Below are 21,546 nucleotides of genomic sequence, written 5' to 3' on the forward strand. Positions count from 1 at the left end.
GACTACAGGTGCAGTGCAACAGGCACAAGGTTGTGACCCAGGTAGTGTCTTTCGGGGACACCAGGCCCTAAAGTTCAAGTCCAGCAAAACCAAAAGTTAAAAAGCCCTGTGATGGTATCCTTCCTCCGAGGATCGGAGGTATTCAGAGGAGCATGTCCAGGAACAATTTGACTTTTTTTTTCAAATTGTATCGGCACCACTACTAGAAAAGGTGGGAGTTGCTGCCTGGAAATCTGGACTCTCTTGGGTGCTGGTCGTGGATGAGCTGGACCCTGACAGCGGTGGCCCATATTGACTGCCTCTGTAGCCGGTGTACATCTGTGATGATTGCCAGGTGGGCACCGCTGTTGGTTGTGGGGGTCTAAAAATTGGTGGTTGCAATAATGGCGTGTCCATGTGCTGTTTAATCACCTCCAGCAAATTGGAATGGCACGCCATCAGGTTTTGTGAAGGCACCTTTTCAAGATATGGTATTAGAGACATCACAGTGTGAAAACACGGGTGTGCCTGCAATTTCAGTAGTTCCTTGCTTTGTTGATGCATTTGCTGCATCATGTTCTGCAGCTGGCCCACCGACTGATGATGCTGCGCACGCAGTTGGTCGATTTCTCCTCTGTGCATCTCATGCATCATTTTAAGCTCGTCCCTGTAGTGCCCATGTACAGCGTCGAGCTCACATTGCAGTGTAGTGATGTGGGACTTGTACTGCTCCATGATATGGCCCCTGTCCTCATCTTGCAACTGCCGGGTTATGAGAGTTTGGTGGCTCTGAAGAATCCCGAGAAGTCCGGAGACAGCCCCGGACATCTCGGACTCTGTCTCTCTCCTTGTTGGGGGGAGGGTACCTCGACGCCTCACTGGTGTGGTGGTCCTCACTGGTGGTGTGGCAGCATCTTCCCGTCCTCTGGCCTGTGTCGGGGTTGCCCTGCGCGCTGGTTGTGCTGCAGTCTCTCGGTGCTCCTCACTTTGTTCTTGTTCCCCTGGAGCTTCCATAGCGGTCGATTGTGGAGGTTCAGCTTCTTCCACACTCGGTCCTGCAACCTCAACATCCAAGCTCTCTTCTGCCAAGTCATCATCAAAGGACGGAGTTGTGATTAAGGACTCCCTCCTCCTACTCCTCGCCTCGGGGCAATAGGTTACATCGGCGACGTCATCATCCACCAAGCTCTCCTCACTGCTGAACCGTGCCTCCTGGGTCGGTTCCTCTTGCTCCAAATTGTCTTCAGTCCTGTAGATAAAAAAAATATTTATTGGTGTGCCAAACAGCATGTGGCGTCAATTCACAGAGCTAGCAAACACTAGCAATCACTTTATCACCCGTTTCTACCCAACATTTGATAAAGCTTGTGAGAAAAGTTCGCTAGCCATGGGAATTGAGGCCATAGCAATACATGGCCGAAGTCATGGTAAATGAGCTCTCAGTTCCTGCCCACAGTAGTGGTACTTACAGTCTAGGTTCCAGGCTTGCATTGATGAAAGACAATTGCTTGGCAAATTGGTAGTCTTTTTGTCGCCTTCCCCCGCCACTGCCACTTCGTTCGGCAAGTTTTTTCTTCCGTAGCCATTTCACATATGCATCCCGTATATTGCGCCACCTTGTCTTGTACCTTTCTCCTGTAACGACATGAAAAATTGATTTCGATTATTTCTCTTGTAGGTACATCGCAACTGGACAAACATATACATCGCTACATGTCACATTTCGTATTGGGAAGAGCACGGTGGCAGGCATCGTCGTGAGGACTTCGAGGATCCTTTGGACGCGACTGAGGGCCAGATACATGCCTGTGCCGGACACCACGAAATGGGAGGAGATCGCCCAGGGCTTCTGGACCGAGTGCAAGTTTCCTAATTGTGTTGGCGCACTGGATGGGAAACACATCCGGATTCAGAAACCCGTGGGGAGTGGCAGCCATTATTTCAACTATAAAAAATACTTCAGCATTGTTCTAATGGCAGTGGCAGATGCGGACTACAAGTTTGTGTACGTGGATGTGGGGTCGTACGGTAGTTCCAATGACTCTGGAATTTTCCAGCGTACGACCCTTTGCCGGCTGATGGAGGAAGGCAGACTGCGTCTCCCCCGTGACAGACCCTGGCCTGGGACAAGGGCACCGGCCTACCCCTATGTGTTTGTGGGGGACGAGGCCTTCGCCCTGTCCGACCATGTAATGCGTCCGTACCCAGACAGGGGACTTGATGCCAGCCAGCTACACTTCAATGCTCGGTTGAGCCGTTCAAGGAGAATGGTGGAGTGCACATTTGGGATCCTGGTGTCAAAGTGGAGGGTGTTCCACACGCCCATGCTGCTGAAACCGGGCAACGCAGTTGTCGTGGTGAAGGCAGCATGCATCCTCCACAACTTTGTGCGGCAGGAGGAAAGAGAGACTCCGGAACCCCCGAATGTGCTTCCACTAATGCCCCTGCGGAGGTATGCAACCAGGCCAAGGGTAGTGTCACTGCGGAACAGGGACCAACTGAGACTTTATTTTACCACACCACCTGGACGAGGGTGAATGTTTGGTTTTTAATATGTTTTGTTGAAATGTGTTTATTTTGGAGTTTCAAGTTTGAGTGATTTTAAATGTATTAATTTTTTTACAATAAATTGATGTATAATAATTGGTCATTGTGTATGTTTTATGTGCACAGGTGGGGTACATCGCAGGTGGGTGGGATACATCACAGGTGGGTGGGATACAGCACAGGTGGGTGGGATACAGCACAGGTGGGGTACAGGTGGGTGGGATACATCACAGGTGGGATACATCACAGGTGGGGTAGAGGTGGGTGGGATACATCACAGGTGGGGTAGAGGTGGGTGGGATACATCACAGGTGGGGTAGAGGTGGGTGGGATACATCACAGGTGGGGTACAGGTGGGTGGGATACATCACAGGTGGGGTACAGGTGGGTGGGATACATCACAGGTGGGATACATCACAGGTGGGGTAGAGGTGGGTGGGATACATCACAGGTGGGGTAGAGGTGGGTGGGATACATCACAGGTGGGGTACAGGTGGGTGGGATACATCACAGGTGGGGTACAGGTGGGTGGGATACATCACAGGTGGGTGGGATACATCACAGGTGGGATACACCACAGGTGGGATACATCACAGGTGGGATACATCACAGGTGGGGTACAGGTGGGTGTGATACATCACAGGTGGGTGGGATACAGCACAGGTGGGGTACAGGTGGGTGGGATACATCACAGGTGGGATACATCACAGGTGGGGTACAGGTGGGTGGGATACATGACAGGTGGGGTAGAGGTGGGTGGGATACATCACAGGTGGGGTACTGGTGGGTGGGATACATCACAGGTGGGATACATCACAGGTGGGGTACAGGTGGGTGGGATACATCACAGGTGGGGTAGAGGTGGGTGGGGAACAGGTGGGTGGGCCACGGGTGGGTGGGCAACACGTGGGTGACACAAATCCATAGCAAAAGTTGAATACATCACAAGCTTAAACCACAAGCCCCCCCCAAAAAACTTCTAGTCAACATACCCTCTGTGCCTTGCTGTCTCTTGCTCAAGTTCTCAAAGTCCTCCACATACAGCTTGGCAATTTTTTTCCACAGGCCTCTGCATTTTTTGATGTTGCTGTGGTCCGCATCCCCCTTGTCCCACAGGGCTGGTACCTGCTGCACCTGTAGGATGAGGTCTTCTGATGTGTAGGGCCTCACCCCCTCGCTATCAGACAGATCCTGCTCCATATTGCTGCCAAAGAGCTCCAGCATGAAGTCACTGCTGCTCCACTCTGTGAACGCTGGTGCCATGTGGTCCCCATCCAAAATGGCCACCATACCATAGAGTCAGCATAGGAAGTGTGGTACAACATCCGGTTTTTATAGCCAGTGTGTTGTGCGCTCTCCGGTTCTCATTGGTTTCCATTGGCCGGATGCAACATTCCGGCTCCGGTCCGGATACGTCAGCCGGACCAGCCGGACCAAAAAATAGCGCATGTTGGAACGGACGCCGGAGTCCGGATCCGGTCCGGCTCCGGTCCGGACGAAACGGACGCATGTGAACGGTCGCATAGACTTTCATTGCTATGCCGTGCGTCCGTTTCGTCCGGTCCGCATGCGGTCCGGCTCCGGCACGGCGATTCCGGATAGCAGCCGCTAATGTGAACCGGGCCTTAGTCAGCTAAAAGGCCCATACACACGGGTGAAAACCAGTCTTATCACCCGAACGATAGTCTGTACACACGCCGGATTTGACGTGCGAACGACGGAACGTTCAAACGACGGGTCGTTCGCAAAAATCCGACGTGTGTATGGGCCTAGAGGAACACATTTCATCCCCAGGTAATAGTTTTAAATGTAACTAGAATTACCATGTACCGTTTCTAAATTAAATAGCATGCACTAAAATGATAGCACTCCAAAAGCTTTTTTTTTAAAGTACTCCTGAAGAAGGAAACATATGGTGGCTACCATACTTATTTGATTTAAAGCAATACCAGTTGCCTGGCAATCTTGCTGATTTGTTTGGTTGCAATAGTGTCTGAATCAGATACCTGAAACAAGCATGCAGCTAATCAGGTCAGAAAAATGTGATCTGCATACTTGTTCAGCGTCAATGGCTAAAAGTATTTGAGGCAGATGATCAGCAGGACAGCCAGGCAATCTGCATTGTTTGAAAAGAAGTAAATATGTCAGCCTCCATACTCCTTTAAAATGAACAAATCATGTACCTGCAAATGAATATTACATACTGTATTTACCTCACTGTCAGTTACTCCCAGAAGTTCACCATTTTCTTCTAGCAATGATTTCTTTCAGTACTAACATTTGGTCAGAACTGAAATATATCAGTTGCTGTCAGTTATATATCAGTTGCTGTCAGTTATAACTGAAAGAACAACTCACGTGCATGGTAATGTCTATGTTTTCCTATGGCTCAAGTGGGCGATGTAACAGTTTAACAGTGTGCTGACCTGCAAGCTATTACGGGGCCACCGCCATTTTTAAAATGGAGGATGGAGCATTCTATCAATCACAGTGGATGAAGAGGAAGCGGGAGAAGAGACAAAGATTAATGAGTAGACTATGTGAGAGGTAAGTATGAAGTGTGTATGTTTATTTTGACATTTAATGTTCAGTTCAGGTTTGCTTTAAAGTATACCAGAGATAGTACACTATCGCTAATTTATACATACCTGGGGCTTCCTCCAGCCCCATAAGCACCATGGCTTCCTTCGCCATCCTCTTCAGCCCCTCCGCTCTGGTGCTATGGCTCCGGTAATCCAGTCTGTCGCCGGCAGTTGAGGCCTTCTACAGATGTGTAGCTCTGCTGCACTCCCGTCCACACCGTGCTTCGGTCCCCTGGATCGTTCTGTGCATGCGCAGTACTACTGCACAGGGGCAGAACGCTCCAGGGGATGGGAGCTTGACAACTGGTGCGTGTATGGCTGAGCTGCTCATACGCAGAAGGCCACGACTGCCCGGGCTTACCAGAAGGCTTAGCGCATAACGAAGGGGCCGAGGAGGACGGCAAGGGTACGTATGGGGCTGGAGGAGCCCCCAGGTAAGTAAAAATTAGCGCTAGTGAACCATCTCTGGTTAATCTCTGGTTCACTTTAAGCTAAAAAGCCTTCTTGTTATTTTACATGAGCCATTGTCACATGATTTTGCCTACAAGAAGGAGCTGACTTAGACATGCTGGGAGAAAACTTCATTATCTATTAATACTGGATTTCTTTCTCAGCATGTCTCATGTAGGCAAAGGCTTCAATTTATCAAAGGCTGTTCTATTAAGAAATAAACATTGGGAAAATACAGCATTCAGTATTTTTCCTATGTTGCCATCACTGCTGCACATACTAGCCCTAACTAATTTTAATTGGAAATATTATTGGTTGGTACTGTTTGTGTGGTTTACTCTGCTAGATTTGCAATTTCACCTTACCATACCAGGCATGTATCACCATTTATCACCATTGTTACTAGTCAGTATAGCACAGCCATGTGTAGCATACAAGAACTTTTTTTTCCCCTGGGTTGGGGGGGGGGGGGAGCTAAAGACACTGCTGTGAGGCCTATAAATACTAAGAAAAATAAAGAAGACATTTTGTCCATTGCCAGCTCAAATATGTTTGTGAAGTGAAAATAGCTGAAGCTCAGAATACAAGAAAAATGTCTTTTAAACTGAACCTGTATGCCATGGTTTATTAGTAAGACCCGGGACTGAGTGATATATTATGCCCAAACCTTCTTTCCCTGTTAAGCTGCTTCCATTGCTCAACTGCCGTTAGACCAGAGCACACTACTCCTGTCACCAATATCAAATGACTTGAGATGGTGACAGACAGTTGGCCAGTAGCAGCAGCTTAGTGATAGAGGAGGTGGTAGGTACAACTTCACTTTTAATTTTTAGGGTGCTTTTGATATTTTGTACAAGCCAAGATGTTAAAAAAAAAAAAAGTTTTCATAAGGTATTATGTCACTTTTGGGAGACCCAAAAAGGGGCTTTAATGATTCCACAGTGGTCTATACAACAAAATTGAAGAATTTGTGACTTTCTTATGTTGCCATTCATGTTACATAAAATGCTTCTACCCCACAATTGTACACATTTTCCTTTTGTTTTTTGTTTTTTTGAATAGCATGATGTTCCCCAGACTTTTGGCAGTCTTCCCATGCCATTTTGTTTGCTTTATGTTTACTACAGTTGCCCCCAAAGACCAAAACAAACCAGCAAAATGTTTCCCAGTAGACTTCAGTGATGTCTGGACCTCATACTTCTTTGCCCTGCTTGGCTGAACAGCCTTTGAAACAGAACAGAGGCAGACTTGTGTAATACTACCCACCAGCTTGCAGCTGTTTTTCACTTTGTATAAACTGCGGTGAATAAACTGAATGATAATAGCTATGTATGAGAGAAAAACACAGAGAGATGCATGGAATCTGCCACGTCATCTGGTGATGACTGAACATTATGACTAATTTCCCTTACTGAAGCATGCATGCTGCACAACACATGTAGATACCTGTAAAAATGTAAGATGGCAAGGTTAAGCAGCTCAAAATTTGATTTGAAGCATTGGGCCTGAACAAGACATAGGAGAATTTCTTGGCAAGTCTACATCTGTAATGTTTTCATTAAGACATTTTGCAGCAAACCTACAAACATGCATCTTCCTATAAAGCGTACATATAGAGCGAAGCAGGTAACTGTGGTGGACGGCACTCAGTGCCAAAGCTGGGCACCATCATAGCAGCAATGCTATGATGCGCGCCCCGCACAAGAGTAATTCGAGGACCTGGCAATTGCCAGACCACGACTTACATCTCCCGAGTTGCTACAACTCGGAGAGGGAATAGCATTTAACACCGCCGGGGAGTTTAGTCGCAGCAGGGAGAGCCATCATTTGGCTCGCCCTGCACTCAGCTCACCAGCGGCCACATAACACGCATATAGAGTGCTGTTAGACTGCATAACAAACATGCTGTTTTAAGGATAACTATACTGTATGCAGCCTGCTAGCTCATACGAGGGTGAACTGCTGTAACTTTGTTCACTATCACAGATGGGTTGCTGAAGCAGGTATTCATTGAAATTGGCACTATACTTATGGAAGAAAGTGTTTTTTAGTTGTTGAAGGAAATGGTGATGAGCTAGAATTAACCTTTGGCCTCCGAAGAAGCTGCCTCTTGGCTGTGAAACGTGGGCCAGCCTTTTGCTGTGATTTGTAAAGGAATGACTGCACCAAGATGGTCAATCTGCATTTGGGTCTCTGAGTAAGCGGAAATCTGCAAAACGGCTGTGAGGCCGCAGACTTGTGCCCCCACTGTATGGTAAAGTTTGTACAATTTTTTGTACACTGTTTTCGGGTTAATAAACCTGGAACTTAGTGCCCGATACTCTACTGTTGTCTGTCATGTTTTAAGTGTTTTAGAACGTGTGGTTATATACTGTATATGGGTACATTATTTTATAATGTCAATTAAAAGTTATGTTTTAGCTACTTGTCATCCGATGGGGGAGTATATCTATGCCCAGCAGGTCTTCATCTAAAGTCCCAGGGGCATAAATATACATGCTTTGCCGGGATCGCCTGCTGCGTGCACTTGTACGCGCTCCTGCGGCATGTTCTCGTTGCCACCCGTTAGTACACAGATCCGTGAATGGGAACACAGTTCCCATTCACCGATCAAAGTGCCTGAGATCAATGATCACCAGCATTAATGAGATGCAACTGCTCATTGACAAAAGTGAAAGTAAAGCATACAAGCGATACTTCCTATAACGTATGCAGTTAACAACACACACTAGGAATAAAGCGTGTGTGTGTGTGTGGGAGGGGGACATCTAGTGGCCAAATAGTAAAATTACACTCTAATACATCTCGTAAAGTAAAAATACATAAAATATCCCATTAATTAACCCATTAACCCTTTACCGCCCCTCCCATAGTTACCAAAATAAAACACTTTTATAAAAATGTGACATTTAAAAAAAAATGTGAATGGGGGGAGGGGGGGCATGCAAGTGTTCTGATTCTCTGCTGCAGCAGTTGTGTACACTTTTTTTTTTTTACCATTTGTTATAATAAAAGATTGATTAGAATATTTTGGAAATAACTTGATTTGTAAAATTTAATTTTACTCTAAAAGCAATTCCACAGCAAAGAACATCCACATTTACATTTTCGCAACTTCCTTTAGTGAAATCCAAATTTACTTCTATTTCTTATCTTTATTTATAAAGATACTTTACAATATGTGTAGCCTTTCACACGAATACGTTAGTATACTATACAAATAAACATTTAATATATTGTGGTGTTCCGTCTCTCTAATCTCTGAAAAGCCAGAATTTCAATTGTCCAATTTGTTAAATACAGCTTTCCAATTTGCTCTAAGCCACTACAAATATAAATGATTAAATGGGATCAGAATGTGTGTGAAATAGGAAAGTATAAACCTGCCACAAATTGCATTAGATAATTGACTGCTGTCGTTTCTTGGCTTGAACTGGAAACCGGTTTGTCATCTAGACCTGTCTGCTAATAGAACCTGATAGTACAAGTAATCTGAGACAACACAGAGATATACAAGCAGGTTTTACGTTAAACTGCCATTCACGGTGCAGTTTATTATCATCAGTGTACAGTTTACACTGTTTTTTTTCCCCCTGAGCTTGTCCATGACACATGGGGATAGCAAGTGAGCCAGCAAGTACCCGTTACCTGTGTAACAGGTACCGAAATGGAGATTGCTTAGGAGGAATCCACCAGACCCTGATCAACACGAATTGGTTCAGTTTGAATTTATTAAGAACCAAATAGGTTAAAAGAATATTAAGTAAATGGACCAGATAAATATACAATAGAATAAATCAACAGTTAATGACACTCTTCTTAGCTTTCTTCTTCTTGGTTACAGTCGATCTTAAATATAGCTGTGAGGGTTTAAAAATGTTAGTTCACAGTAATGGTACACTACATTCTTCTGCCTGTGAATTAAATGTGGTTAATAACATCCTTCTCAAACATTGCTATTTACATACACCCTTCATTCTGGAATCTCTTGAATCCAATAAGATAATTCTGATGCTAGCTATATAGAATAAAGAATAACTATATATATAGAATAACTCTGGCTCCACAGGGTATAACTCCTGTTCTCTTTCTCTCTCTCTTTCTTTTTCAGGTGACCTTCTCCTGGGAATCAGCAACTAGGTACGCTTAATGATGATTAGACTAGACTATTGTTCCCTTAACCTCCCTGGCGGTTAATTTATTTTTCAAAATGGGCAAAAATCCTTTTTTTTTTTTTTTTGTTTATTTTTTTTTTGTTTCATGTAAAGCTACCAGAGTGGTAGCTACATGAAACACCACTAGAGGGCGCATGTGGCCCTCTAGTGCGATCGTCGCCGGCATCAATAGCAAACAGGGGAGCGTGTATATAACGCGTTCCCCTGTTTGGCATCTCCTGTCGCCATGGCGACGATCGGCATGACGTCATGGACGTCAGCCGACGTCCTGACGTCATGCGCACTCGATCCAGCCCATAGCGCTGCCCGGAACTCATTGATCCGGGCAGCGCAGGGCTCTGGCGGGGGGGCCCTCTTCCGCCGATGCATGCGGGCGATCGCGCACAGCACTTTGAATGGGGCGAATCGCCCCAGCAGACCCTGAGAAATCCTCCTGCGCGGCATAGCCCGAGCTCAGCTCGGGCTTACCGCCAAGGAGGTTAAAGGACTTACGAGGCCAATTTTCTAAAAAAAAAAAAAAAAGTTAGATACCTGCATCTGTTTGTAAGGCACGGAGGACGCCGTCCGCCTGGTTCCCGCCACTCAATAGCATCCCGAACGGCCCCCGACCGCAAGGCCTGGGTCGGGCTCTCCAGCCTGCACAAAGATGGCCACCTGAGCTGGTTGCGGCTGAGTAGTCCGCATAGCCGCGAGTGCGGCTGCGCAGCTCTAGGGCCAACCCCCTGATACACGTAACAGGCTGTTTCCTGTATCAAAGTGGCATGCCAGGGCAGGCTGCAGCCCTCCCTGTCTGCACCCAAGCACACTGATCTGCCCCCCCCTGCCCCCTGATCGCCCACAGCACCCCTCAGACCCCCCCCCCTGCCCACCCCCAGACCCCTGTTTGCACCCAATCACCCATCAATCACTCCCTGTCACTATCTGTCAACGCTATTTTTTAGATTAGGTCCTAAACTGCCCCCTGGGGGCTCCTGATCACCCCCTCAGATCCTCCCCAGACCCCCCCCCAGACTCCCCCCTGTGTACTGTATACATCTATTCTCCCCTGTAATCACCTGTCAATCACCTGTCAATTACAGATCAATCACTCCCTGTCACTGCCACCCATCAGCTCAGACCCTAACCTGCCCCTTGTGGGCACCTGATCACCCGCCCACACCCTCAGATTGCCCGCAGACCCACCCTCAGATCACCTCCGAAAGTGCATTGTTTACATCTGCTCTCCCCTCTAATCACCCAGTGATCCCCCATCAATCACCCATCAAACACCCCGTCACCACCTGTCACTGCTACCCATCAGATCAGACCCTAATCTGCCCCTTGCGGGCACCCAATCACCCGCCCACACCCTCAGATAGCCCCCCAGACCCCCTCTGATCACCTCCCCAGTGCATTATCTACATCTGTTCTCCCCTCTAATCACCCACTGATCACCCATCAATCACCCCCTGTCACTGCTACCCATCATACCCATCAGATTAGACCCTTGTGGACACCCAATGACATGCCCACACCCTCAGCTCACCCTCAGACCCCCCCCCCCCCCCGATCTCCTCCCCAGTGCATTGCTTGCATCTATTCCCCCCTCTATTCACACCCTGAGACACCCATCAATCACCTCCTGTCACCACCTGTCACCCCCTAGCACACCTACCCATCAGATCAGGCCCTAATTTTCCCCGTGTGGGCTCCTGATCACTCAGCCAAACCCTCAGATCCCCCTCAGACCCCCTTCCGATCACCTCCCCAGTGCATTGATTGCATCTATTCTCCCCTCTATTCACCCCCGAGACACCCATCAATCACCTCCTGTCACCCCCTAGCACTCCTATCCATCAGATCAGGCCCTAATCTCCCCCCTGCGGGCTTCTGATCACCCGGCCAAACCCTCACCCGCCCCACCGCAGTGACAGAATTTTTTTTTCCTGATCACTGCTGGTACGACTTAATTGTTGCTGAGACTAACCGTTATGCCACACAATACGCAACCGCCAATCCAAGAAGCTACTATGCCCAGCCTTTTCGGTGGAAGCCACTCCAACTTTCCGAATGTAATATTTTTTGGGGCCTTCTCCTTAACATGGGTCTAGTCAAAAAGAATGTATTGCGGTCTTATTGGTCTACGCACCCAATACATCACATGCCCATGTTCTCTGCTACCATGTCCAGGTCACGATTTGAGAACATCCTGCGCTTCCTGCACTTCAGTGCCAATACAACCTGTCATCTAAGAGGCCACCCTGCATATGACCGGTTCCACAAAATTCGGCCCCTCATAGACCACCTGTCATACAAATTTGCAGATGCTTATACCCCTGAACAGTCATTTTGGGGCATTTGGTTTCCAGACTACGCCTCACGGTTTAGGGCCCCTAAAATGCCAGGACAGTATAGGAACCCCACAAGTGACCCCATTTTAGAAAGAAGACACCCCAAGGTATTCCGTTAGGTGTATGGTGAGTGCATAGAAGATTTTATTTTTTGTCACAAGTTAGTGGAAAATGACACTTTGTGAAAAAAAACAATAAAAATCAAATTCCGCTAACTTTTGACAAAAAATAAAATCTTCTATGAAATTGGAGTGGCTTCCACTGAAAAGGCTGGGCATAGTAGCTACTTGGATTGGCGGTTGCGTATTGTGTGGCATAACGGTTGGTCTCAGCCACAATTAAAGTGATCCTTAAGTCAACTAAAAAAAATGAGATTTACTCACCTGGGGCTTCCCTCAGCCCCCAGCAGCCGATCGGTGCCCTCGCAGCTCCGCTCCGATGTCCCAGGACCCGCCGGCGAGCACTTCCGGTTTGGCCGTCACCGGCCGACAGGCATGGGAACGCGAGTGATTGTTCGCGTTCCCAGCCTGTATATCGCCCCCTATGCTGCTATTGCGGCCAGCTGGCGCTCGCCGGCGGGTCCTGGGACATCGGAGCGGAGCTGCGAGGGCACCGATCGGCTGCTGGGGGCTGAGGGAAGCCCCAGGTGAGTAAATCTCATTTTTTTTAGTTGGCTTAAGGATCACTTTAAGTCGTACTAGCAGTGATCAGGAAACAAAAATTCTGTCACTGCGGTGGGGCGGGTGAGGGTTTGGCCGGGTGATCAGAAGCCTGCAGGGGCAGATTAGGGTCTGATCTGATGGGTAGCAGTGACAGATGGTGACAGGACGTGATTGATAGGTGATCAGTAGGTGATTACAGAGGAGAATATATGCAAGCAATGCACTGGCGAGTTGATCAGAGGGGGTTTGGGGGCTATCTGAGGTTGTGGGCGGGTGATTTGGTGCCCGCAAGGGGCAGATTAGGGTCTGATCTGATGAGTAGCAGTGACAGGTGGTGAAAGGGGGTGACGGGGTGATTGATAGGTGATCAGTAGGTGATTACAGAGGAGAATATATGCAAGCAATGCACTGGCGAGTTGATCAGAGGGGATCTGGGGGGCTATTTGATGGTGTGGATGGGTGATTGGGTGCCCGCAAGGGGCAGATTAGGGTCTGATCTGATGGGAAGCAGTGACAGGTGGTGAAAGGGGGTGACGGGGTGATTGATAGGTGATCAGTAGGTGATTACAGGGGAGAATATATGCAAGCAATGCACTGGCGAGTTGATCAGAGGGGGTTTGGGGGCTATCTGAGGTTGTGGGCGGGTGATTGGGTGCCCGCAAGGGGCAGATTAGGGTCTGATCTGATGAGTAGCAGTGACAGGTGGTGAAAGGGGGTGACGGGGTGATTGATAGGTGATCAGTAGGTGATTACAGAGGAGAATATATGCAAGCAATGCACTGGCGAGTTGATCAGAGGGGGTCTGGGGGGCTATCTGAGGGTGTGGGCGGGTGATTGGGTGCCTGCAAGTGGCAGATTAGGGTCTGATCTGATGGGTAGCAGTGACAGGTGGTGACAGGAGGTGACGGGGTCATTGATAGGTAATTGGGTGCCCGCAAGGGGCAGATTAGGGTCTGATCTGATGGGTAGCAGTGACAGCTGGTGACGGGGCGATTGATGGGTGATCAGTGGGTGATTAGAGGGGAGAGCAGATGTAAACAATGCACTTTCGGAGGTGATCTGAGGGTGGGTCTGCGGGCAATCTGAGGGTGTGGGCGGGTGATCAGGTGCCCACAAGGGGCAGGTTAGGGTCTGATCTGATGGGTGGCAGTGACAGGTGGTGACAGGGGGTGATTGATGCGTAATTGACAGGTGATCAGTGGCGTGGACTCAGAGTTTGGTGAAGGAATGCAAAACGGAAGTGAGAGGGGCACAGTAGAAAAGTGCAGGAAAGGACCCCAAGCAACACAACTTAGGTTTTGGGAATGGAAAAGTTAGAGTAATAAAGGGGGGAGGATGTAATATAATTATGTGGGTAAAGTCTTAGGCAGAATGAGTTTAGTTTAATGAATTGCAATGCACGTAATGTTCTGCTCTACTCATCGTGTGGTAAGACTTTATGCATGTAATTCTGTAGTGCATACACCCCTATATAACTATGGATGTATACAAACAACACTAACCCCCCCCCCCAAAAAAAAACGCAACAATCAAAGCTTTATAAGTGTTTTAAATGTGTTGAAGGCTTACTGTGAAGGACACAGTCTGTAGAAAGAGTTTGAATTCTTATCAAATGGTGTTGCTTTATGTAAAATTCTTACAGCAATGATTAAATGGGAATATTGACAGTCAGTATATTATAAGGTCAGAAAAGATTTTTCTTGTACATAAGAAATACAGCAATAGCATTAAAGAATCATCTTCTGGTTGATCATCCTTTAGCAACCATAATGGTCTTATAACCCACTCGGCCTTGCCATCCCACTTTACAACATGAGACTGTTTCCATGGTGAAGCTGTTCCACAAGCCACATCCATTTGCCTCTGAAGAAGTCTTTAGGAGAACGTGATGTCAATCTTTCGGCAGCTGTTGTATATGTTTAGAGGGAACCAGAGCAGGAACGGAGATGCATGAAGACTCGTGACAATCCTGAGGCTTCTGACTACCGAGGTAAGTATCTACATTTTAAACATGACTTCTGATTTGCGTTAAAGGGTACCTTAAGTGACATTATGAGATAAACGTGTATGTACAGTCCGAATACTACATAGTACTAGACTGTGTTCAGATATTCAGGTCTGTGGAGAACAGAAGAATAGATCTGTGATATTATACTGTATTAACTACTTCTATATGGTCAGAAACTGCAGAGACAAGGAGGAAAATCACTGCCTAGCCTAATGTGCAAGTGTTGTAATGCTGTTTTATCTGTTTTCACTTCCTTCTCTTATGTATTGCAGTCGTCCAGAAATTGACAGCTGTTTAATCTGCCACACAATTCATTCAGTGCAATGTAAATTGCATTATTTCATGTTACTCTCTTCTCTCCCTGCACCCCTTGTCACATGACTATAGAATGCCAGTAACTGTCTGTTCAGCAGCATTAACATGAAGCCCCACCCAAAGTCTAACCTTAAAAGACCCGCCCACTGATGCCTAACCTTGAAAGACCCCCCCGCCCCCCGACGCCTAACCTTAAGAAAAACCCCACCCACGCCTAACCTTAACTGCCCGACCAACGCAAACATGCAGCAAATGAAAACTATTGGGCGCTGCAGAACTAAGGGCTTGTAGTAACTTTGGCTACAGGGGGGAATTTGGGCACCGGAGGCACCTGATAAAATAGCACAAGCAACCGTTATTTGTAGCCACAGTTTGTAAGAGGGTGGCCCCGGTGCCTATGGCAGCACCCAAATTTCCTGCTGCCCTTGTATCAACTTTTATCTGAGGTCCACTTGGATCAAACTTCTTTTGTTCTGCATTGCTATTACCACCCTGAAAATGGTGATGTCAGGAAGAGCCAGTGGAAGGAAGTGTCATCCAGTGTCTTCTACATGCTGGTTGTTGCAGTACTATTGCTGTATTTTTGCTCTGTTTCCCCTGCTTAAAGCCCTTCTAATGCTTTAAAAAAAGGCTTTTCTCCTGCTTTGTTGCATGAGTGCCCAATTAACATGCCAAAACTACTATCTCCTCTTAGTGAAGTGGTTGACACTGCAACTCTCCCTAACACCTGCCTGTCACAATTGTCAGTTTAGAAACCCCAGCGCTGCTTCTGTGGCACAGCTGGCTGGTCTGAACTTTCATCCAACAACTCTAGGTGGTGTGTACATAGGCACGTGTAACCTAGTGTTCATTTAAGTAGAGCTCTGACCAGCTGGCTGAGTGACAGGAGCAGTGGTCAGAGCTTTCCAAACTGACAGCTGTGACTTCTAGCTGCCAAGAAAGGGAGCAAGTTATATGTCTACTACAATACGGAAAATACAGTAGTTGTTTTAGTAGAAAACACATACAGGGGAATGGTGAACTTCCTAGCACTAACCCTGCTGTTTATCTTTCATTTCTTCCTACGATTGGTCTTTAATATTGTGCATTGCTGCACTTCACTGGCAAAAATACCACAATAAATGCTTTCCAATAATTCCATGCTTTCCAGCAATATATACTTCAAGCTAATATAGTCTTCTCTTTGACTTCAAACAGCTCATTGATCAATTCTGGCCATAATGGTACATTTTATCTGAGCATGTGTGGCAGATCAGTGAGTTCCGTGGAGCTAAAAGACAATCATTGCTACTACTGCCGATTTCCGATTGAGGAGCAAAGAAGCAAAGGCATTGCTAGCATTCCAGGAAACTTGGGGAATCTCTAGGCACCAATGGAGAGGCAAATTGTGGGCATGGCTAAGGCAGTTTTGGGGCATGAGAATCTAAGCAATGGTTTGGACCAGGGGCAAAGGAGCCCTTTCTCCTCAAAAAAAAAAAATAGGAAAGATATCTCCTAAAACAACATTTCATGTCCCCAAAACATTATTAGGCAGTGTTAGCTTAAACATAATTACCGTAAGTATTACTTTCCAAAATATAATTAGGCACTGTGCCATCAAAATATATTTAGGTAGTGTGCCACAAAACAACATAATTAGGCAGTGTATCCCTGGAATAACATAATTCTGAAGAATGTTTCCCCAAACAACATAATCATGTAGTGTATCCCCAAAACATAATTATGTTGTGTTTTCCAAACATAATTAACTGGTTCTGGACCGGTGCAGTTGAAATCTACTTCCTGCATGTGGCTGACAGGAGGTAGATTTTAACACTTGTTGCCACGCGGTTCCCACCGCTGTCTCCCTGCCGCAGATCACTCACCCAGCCATCTCTATGACGGCAGAGCTGTCTGAGCCGGTCAGGAGCCGATTTAATTGGCTCCTGACCCTGTCATCACTGTAAGCCAATCCCATTAGCTTACATTGATTGACAGCGTCAGGAGCCAATGAAAGCGGCTCCTGACCCGCTTGCACAGCTCTGCCGTCATAGGGACGGCAGAAAGACGTACCTGCGGCGGGGACATAATGGTGTAACCGGTAGATGATTGCGGCAATTCGTCGGTAAGCGCCGTTTTACCGTGCCAGCTGTCTCTGGTCCTTAAGGGGGCAGAGACTGCTGGCATGGAAGTAGTTAAGCAGTGTCTTCTCAACATATTTTTATTCATGAGTCAGCGGTAGTGTTGCTGCTAGGCTGCTGGATGTCGGCTCACATTCAATCATTGGCGCTTTGAGTCTGCCAGGAGAAAAGCGCAATATAAATGTTATTTGTATTTGTAATCAAAGCAATGAAAAGTAGACTTTCAGTCAGTGCACCAGAATATCTCATTTGCTTGCTGTGATTTGTTCTATAACAGTGTAGTAAAGCAACTTTTCAACAATTGTCTTGGGGTGACAGAGGGTCCTCTTTGTCAAGGTTTTTTAAGCAAGACAGGTACACCAGTTTTTAAGGTAAGCGACTTAGTTGAAGTGCTCACGCGCTTAGTGATAAGCAGTGGAACTTGTCAATTAAAGTACATCTGACATGAGAAGAATATAGAGGCTGCCATATTGATTTCCTTTTAAACAATACCAGTTGCCTGGCAGCCATGCTGATCTACTTGGCTGTAGTAGTGTCTGAATAACACCAGGAACAAGCATGCAACTAATCTTGTCAGATCTGACAAAAATGTCAGAAACACCTGATCTGCTGCATGCTTGTTCAGGGTCTGTGGCTAAAAGTATTAGAGGCAGAGGATCAGCAGGATAGCCAGGCAAATGGTATTGCTTAAAAGGAAATAAATATGGCAGCCTCCATATCCCTCTGACTTCAGTTGTCCTTCAAAGCAAACCTGTACTATTACCTACGGAGTGGGAAACCTCTGAATAGTCCTGAGGCTTCCCACCTTCTCCTCAACCCACCCGTTGCTGTACAGTGACATATCTTCTTCTACATTGGATTTATAAAGTGCCAACATATTACGCAGCGCTGCACAATATATCCAACCAGAGCTTGTTAGATTTGTTCTCATGGCGTGGTCCCCTTCAGGAATGAGCGTGGCTGTTCTGTGCATGTGTGAGTACGGCTGCATGTGGGTTGTAGCGTGAGGCCATGCATTAACAAGCTTCTTTGGCTTACTACACAGGCCTGGCCATACTCACGCATGTGCAGAATGGCCATGCTCGTACATGAAGGGGAGCATGTCTGTGAGCTAGAAGGGGGTCCAGGCTAGGAGTGCGGTTAGGAGTTCCAGAGGCTATCCTCTCCTTAGTTAAGTATTTCATTTTTTTGCTTAGATAGTACGGGTTTGCTTTTAAGGCCACCTGACCCAAGGCAAAGCTATTAAGGTAGGTACAGAGGTATGTTCATGCTGGATCCACCTACCTCTGTGTGTTTTCCATTCCTCTCCCTGTTCTCCCCAGTAACCATAATCACTGCTTGAAAAATCTAACTTTTGGCTAAATTAAAATTTTTAGACAAGAAGAGGCAGTTTTGCTGCTATGTTACCTCCTATCACCTTCCTTCCCCCTTCCTACCCACCCTATTCACACCCCATAAGAGGGTCGGAATGGAACGGTGATGGGAGGGAACATCGCAGCAATCCTGCCTCTTGTCTGAAAATGTGACTTTAGCCAAAAGTAAATCGATTTTGGAGACAGGAAGGAACAAGGAGAGGAACAGACAGAGGTATGTGGATCCAGCATGGACATACCTCTGTGCTTACTTTAGCTTTGCCTCTGATCAGGAGTCATTTAAGGAGGAATGAACGGAATTCAATGAGAAAGGTAGAGTTTGAAAAAACAATTAAATTTCAGCTGAACATCTCCTTCCCAATTAAAGAAAAAATGTTTTTTTGAATATCCTAAAAACTCATTTGGGTTTTATAAAGTTATTTGAATTTCATATTTACATTTCATATAGCTATTTATATGGATTTTGAGGGTGTGTAAGAGGCCAACCATAGGGTTTACCCTGCCTATGTCTGAGTGGCAGACAGGAAAGCACAAGGCAAGTGCACAACATGGAGAACATATTTTATTAGCTCAGGATTCAGTGGGGAAGAATTAATGTTTGCTTTTCAATGTGTTCGCTATTACAGATCCCTTTATTTACTGTGGTCACGGGAGACCGTGACATGACAAGTAAATGATTTTCCAATGCTGATACAGACAGCAATAGTTAATATGGGCACATTGTAAATTCAGTGCTGGCATTTGAGATGATTTTATCAGCAGTGTTGATGCTGAGAGGTGAGCAAAGAAAACTTCTAACTTCTCGGCTTAGAAAAGTCATGGGAAGTGTTACCAGCAGTGGAGCTGGTGACCACTTTGTTCAGTGTATTTCAAAGGTGAGATGGCAAGTTATAAAGCAACAGTGTTTATTAAAATGAAAGTGAAATATTGACATTGGTGAAAACATGATCAAATCAAATAATGCTTACACAAAGAATTGAATGTGTGCATAAAACACCAAGTGAACACCTGACTTATCTGGCTTTGCAAATTTGGCCTTATTGGCAATTCATGAGGCAATGCTCATGCAAAAATGCATTTGCTTTCACATGCCAAACTATGCAGGGTCAAAAACCAACATCGCAAAGCGGTTGCCCTGCGGGAATTAGTTCATGCTTCATTAGCACTATACAGGAGAGCCACGGGGAGGCTTCCCAATGCCCCCATACAACCGAGGGGCCGCGGGGCCCCAAGCTCTCTCACTGCCTGGAGACCACAGCGGCACCCCAGAGGAGGAGGCTGGGGGGCGCAGACGACCCCCCCCCCAAGCGTGGCCCACGCCGGGGAGGGCAGTCCGCACCCGCCTCCTAAATTAAAAACAGGTACTTACCTTAAACGTCCATTGCGTTCTGCTGCTGAGCATGACTTGGGTGCAACACATAAGAAAGGAGTGAAGAATGGGTCACCCCAAGCTTGTAGAGCTCGGGGTTGGCTCACATGCAGCACTCCAGGGCGGGGGGAGGACGGGCGCATAAGTCAGGTGTTCACTTGGTGTTTAACGCACACATTCAATTCTTTGTGTAATCAAATCAAATAATGTTGGCCCACTGAAAACCCCCTTTTCCAAGTACGGGAAACAACAATATGAACTAGCTATGTCACTAGCTGACGACAATCAACAGTATATGCAAATATATACAAGACCAATTTGCAGTACAAGAACAGAGCGAGCAGTACAACAGCACAGAGCGAGCCAGAACCACAATACAGGATCATACTGCGTGAGATAAAGCAGGGCACAATCAGGATCAGGAATCAGGTCAATAAACAAGCAAGGTCAAAATGCCAAAAATAGCAGGTAATGAGCCAAGAGTTTAGGCAGTGAGCAGCAGCAGAGGGCTAATGCAACTAAAGCTTTGGCAGAGTATACAGGAGGGTGGAGTCTCAAAATAGGAATTCCACATATGACTGCATAATTGCTGAAGGATGGCAGAGGGCCACCTGTTGGTGGGAAACAGACATACAGCACATGCCTGCCACTGGTGAAATTTGGAACTGCAGGATAATGCAATGACTGCATCCGAAGCCACAGTATAACAAAGGTTGTTTAGGTGATACCTTTAATGACCAAGTTGTACAGTTAGACATTAAAGGTATCACCTAAACACATTTTGTTATGTCTTCAGATTCTCTCCATGACTAACATCGGACCACGCCAGGCCCAGATTTACTTTACAGTAGCCAATAGGCACAGAGGTCCTGGCACCTTAGATTTCGACCACCATGAACCAACAAACCCCCACCACACTGCACCGCATGTGTGCTGGCTGTCCCAGTTGTCATTTCTCCCTTATTTCCCTCGCCTGTCATAGGTAGCTGCAGGTGCCCCTTAGTATTACATAGCCAGAAGTGTCCTTAATATTTTGTATCTAGAGGTGCCCTCAAGTATTAGGTAGCTAGAGGAACCTCAGTATTAAAGTGAATCTCCAGACTAAAAATCTACTCAGCAGCACTGAAAAGGCTTGGGGCTTGATTCACAAAGCCGTGCAAACTGTTTAGCAAATTGCGCACGCAAAAGTCCGCGATCGTGTGAATCGCTGCAATTTGCGCGCGCAAAAGTCCACGAACGGCACTTCACGTGCCAACTGTTTAGCACACCCGTGCTAAACAGTTTGCACGGCTTTGTGAATCAAGCCCTTGGTGTTTCTTTAACAGTTTCACAGCATCAGAACTTTGTTTTTCTTACCCAAGCCTGATTTTTGGCTGCACAGAAGAAAGCTGCCTGGGCATTTTTCCCCTGATGCTGTACAAAGCATGATGGGATTTCTGATGTTATTGTTCTCCTTCTGCTGTTTTGGTGCAAATTTTTTATTTTGAATTTGAGATTTGAAGCCTAGCGTGCACAGCTGGGAGGGGTGATCAGGACACAGGACAGTTGGAACTGTGTCTCATGCTCCTGGTCACCTCCTTTCAACCAAAAAGATGGCTGCCCCCATGAAATCAAAAACATTTGCCTGTTGTTTTAA

The 21,546-nt window shown here is 46.6% G+C and overlaps 1 protein-coding gene across 1 annotated transcript in view; it reads left to right on the plus strand.

Moving 5' to 3' along the window:
* ACSL4 (acyl-CoA synthetase long chain family member 4) overlaps positions 1 to 21,546 on the plus strand; it is a 186,456-nt gene that overhangs the window by 12,119 nt on the left and 152,791 nt on the right. Inside the window, exons 2-3 of the mRNA XM_068251126.1 lie at positions 9,670 to 9,698; positions 14,487 to 14,715. The gene's annotated coding sequence lies outside the window, so the exon portion shown is untranslated. The remainder of the gene's footprint in view (positions 1 to 9,669; positions 9,699 to 14,486; positions 14,716 to 21,546) is intronic.

This window comes from Hyperolius riggenbachi, chromosome 8 (assembly GCF_040937935.1).
Source record: "Hyperolius riggenbachi isolate aHypRig1 chromosome 8, aHypRig1.pri, whole genome shotgun sequence".
In the NCBI taxonomy this organism is placed as follows: domain Eukaryota; kingdom Metazoa; phylum Chordata; class Amphibia; order Anura; family Hyperoliidae; genus Hyperolius; species Hyperolius riggenbachi.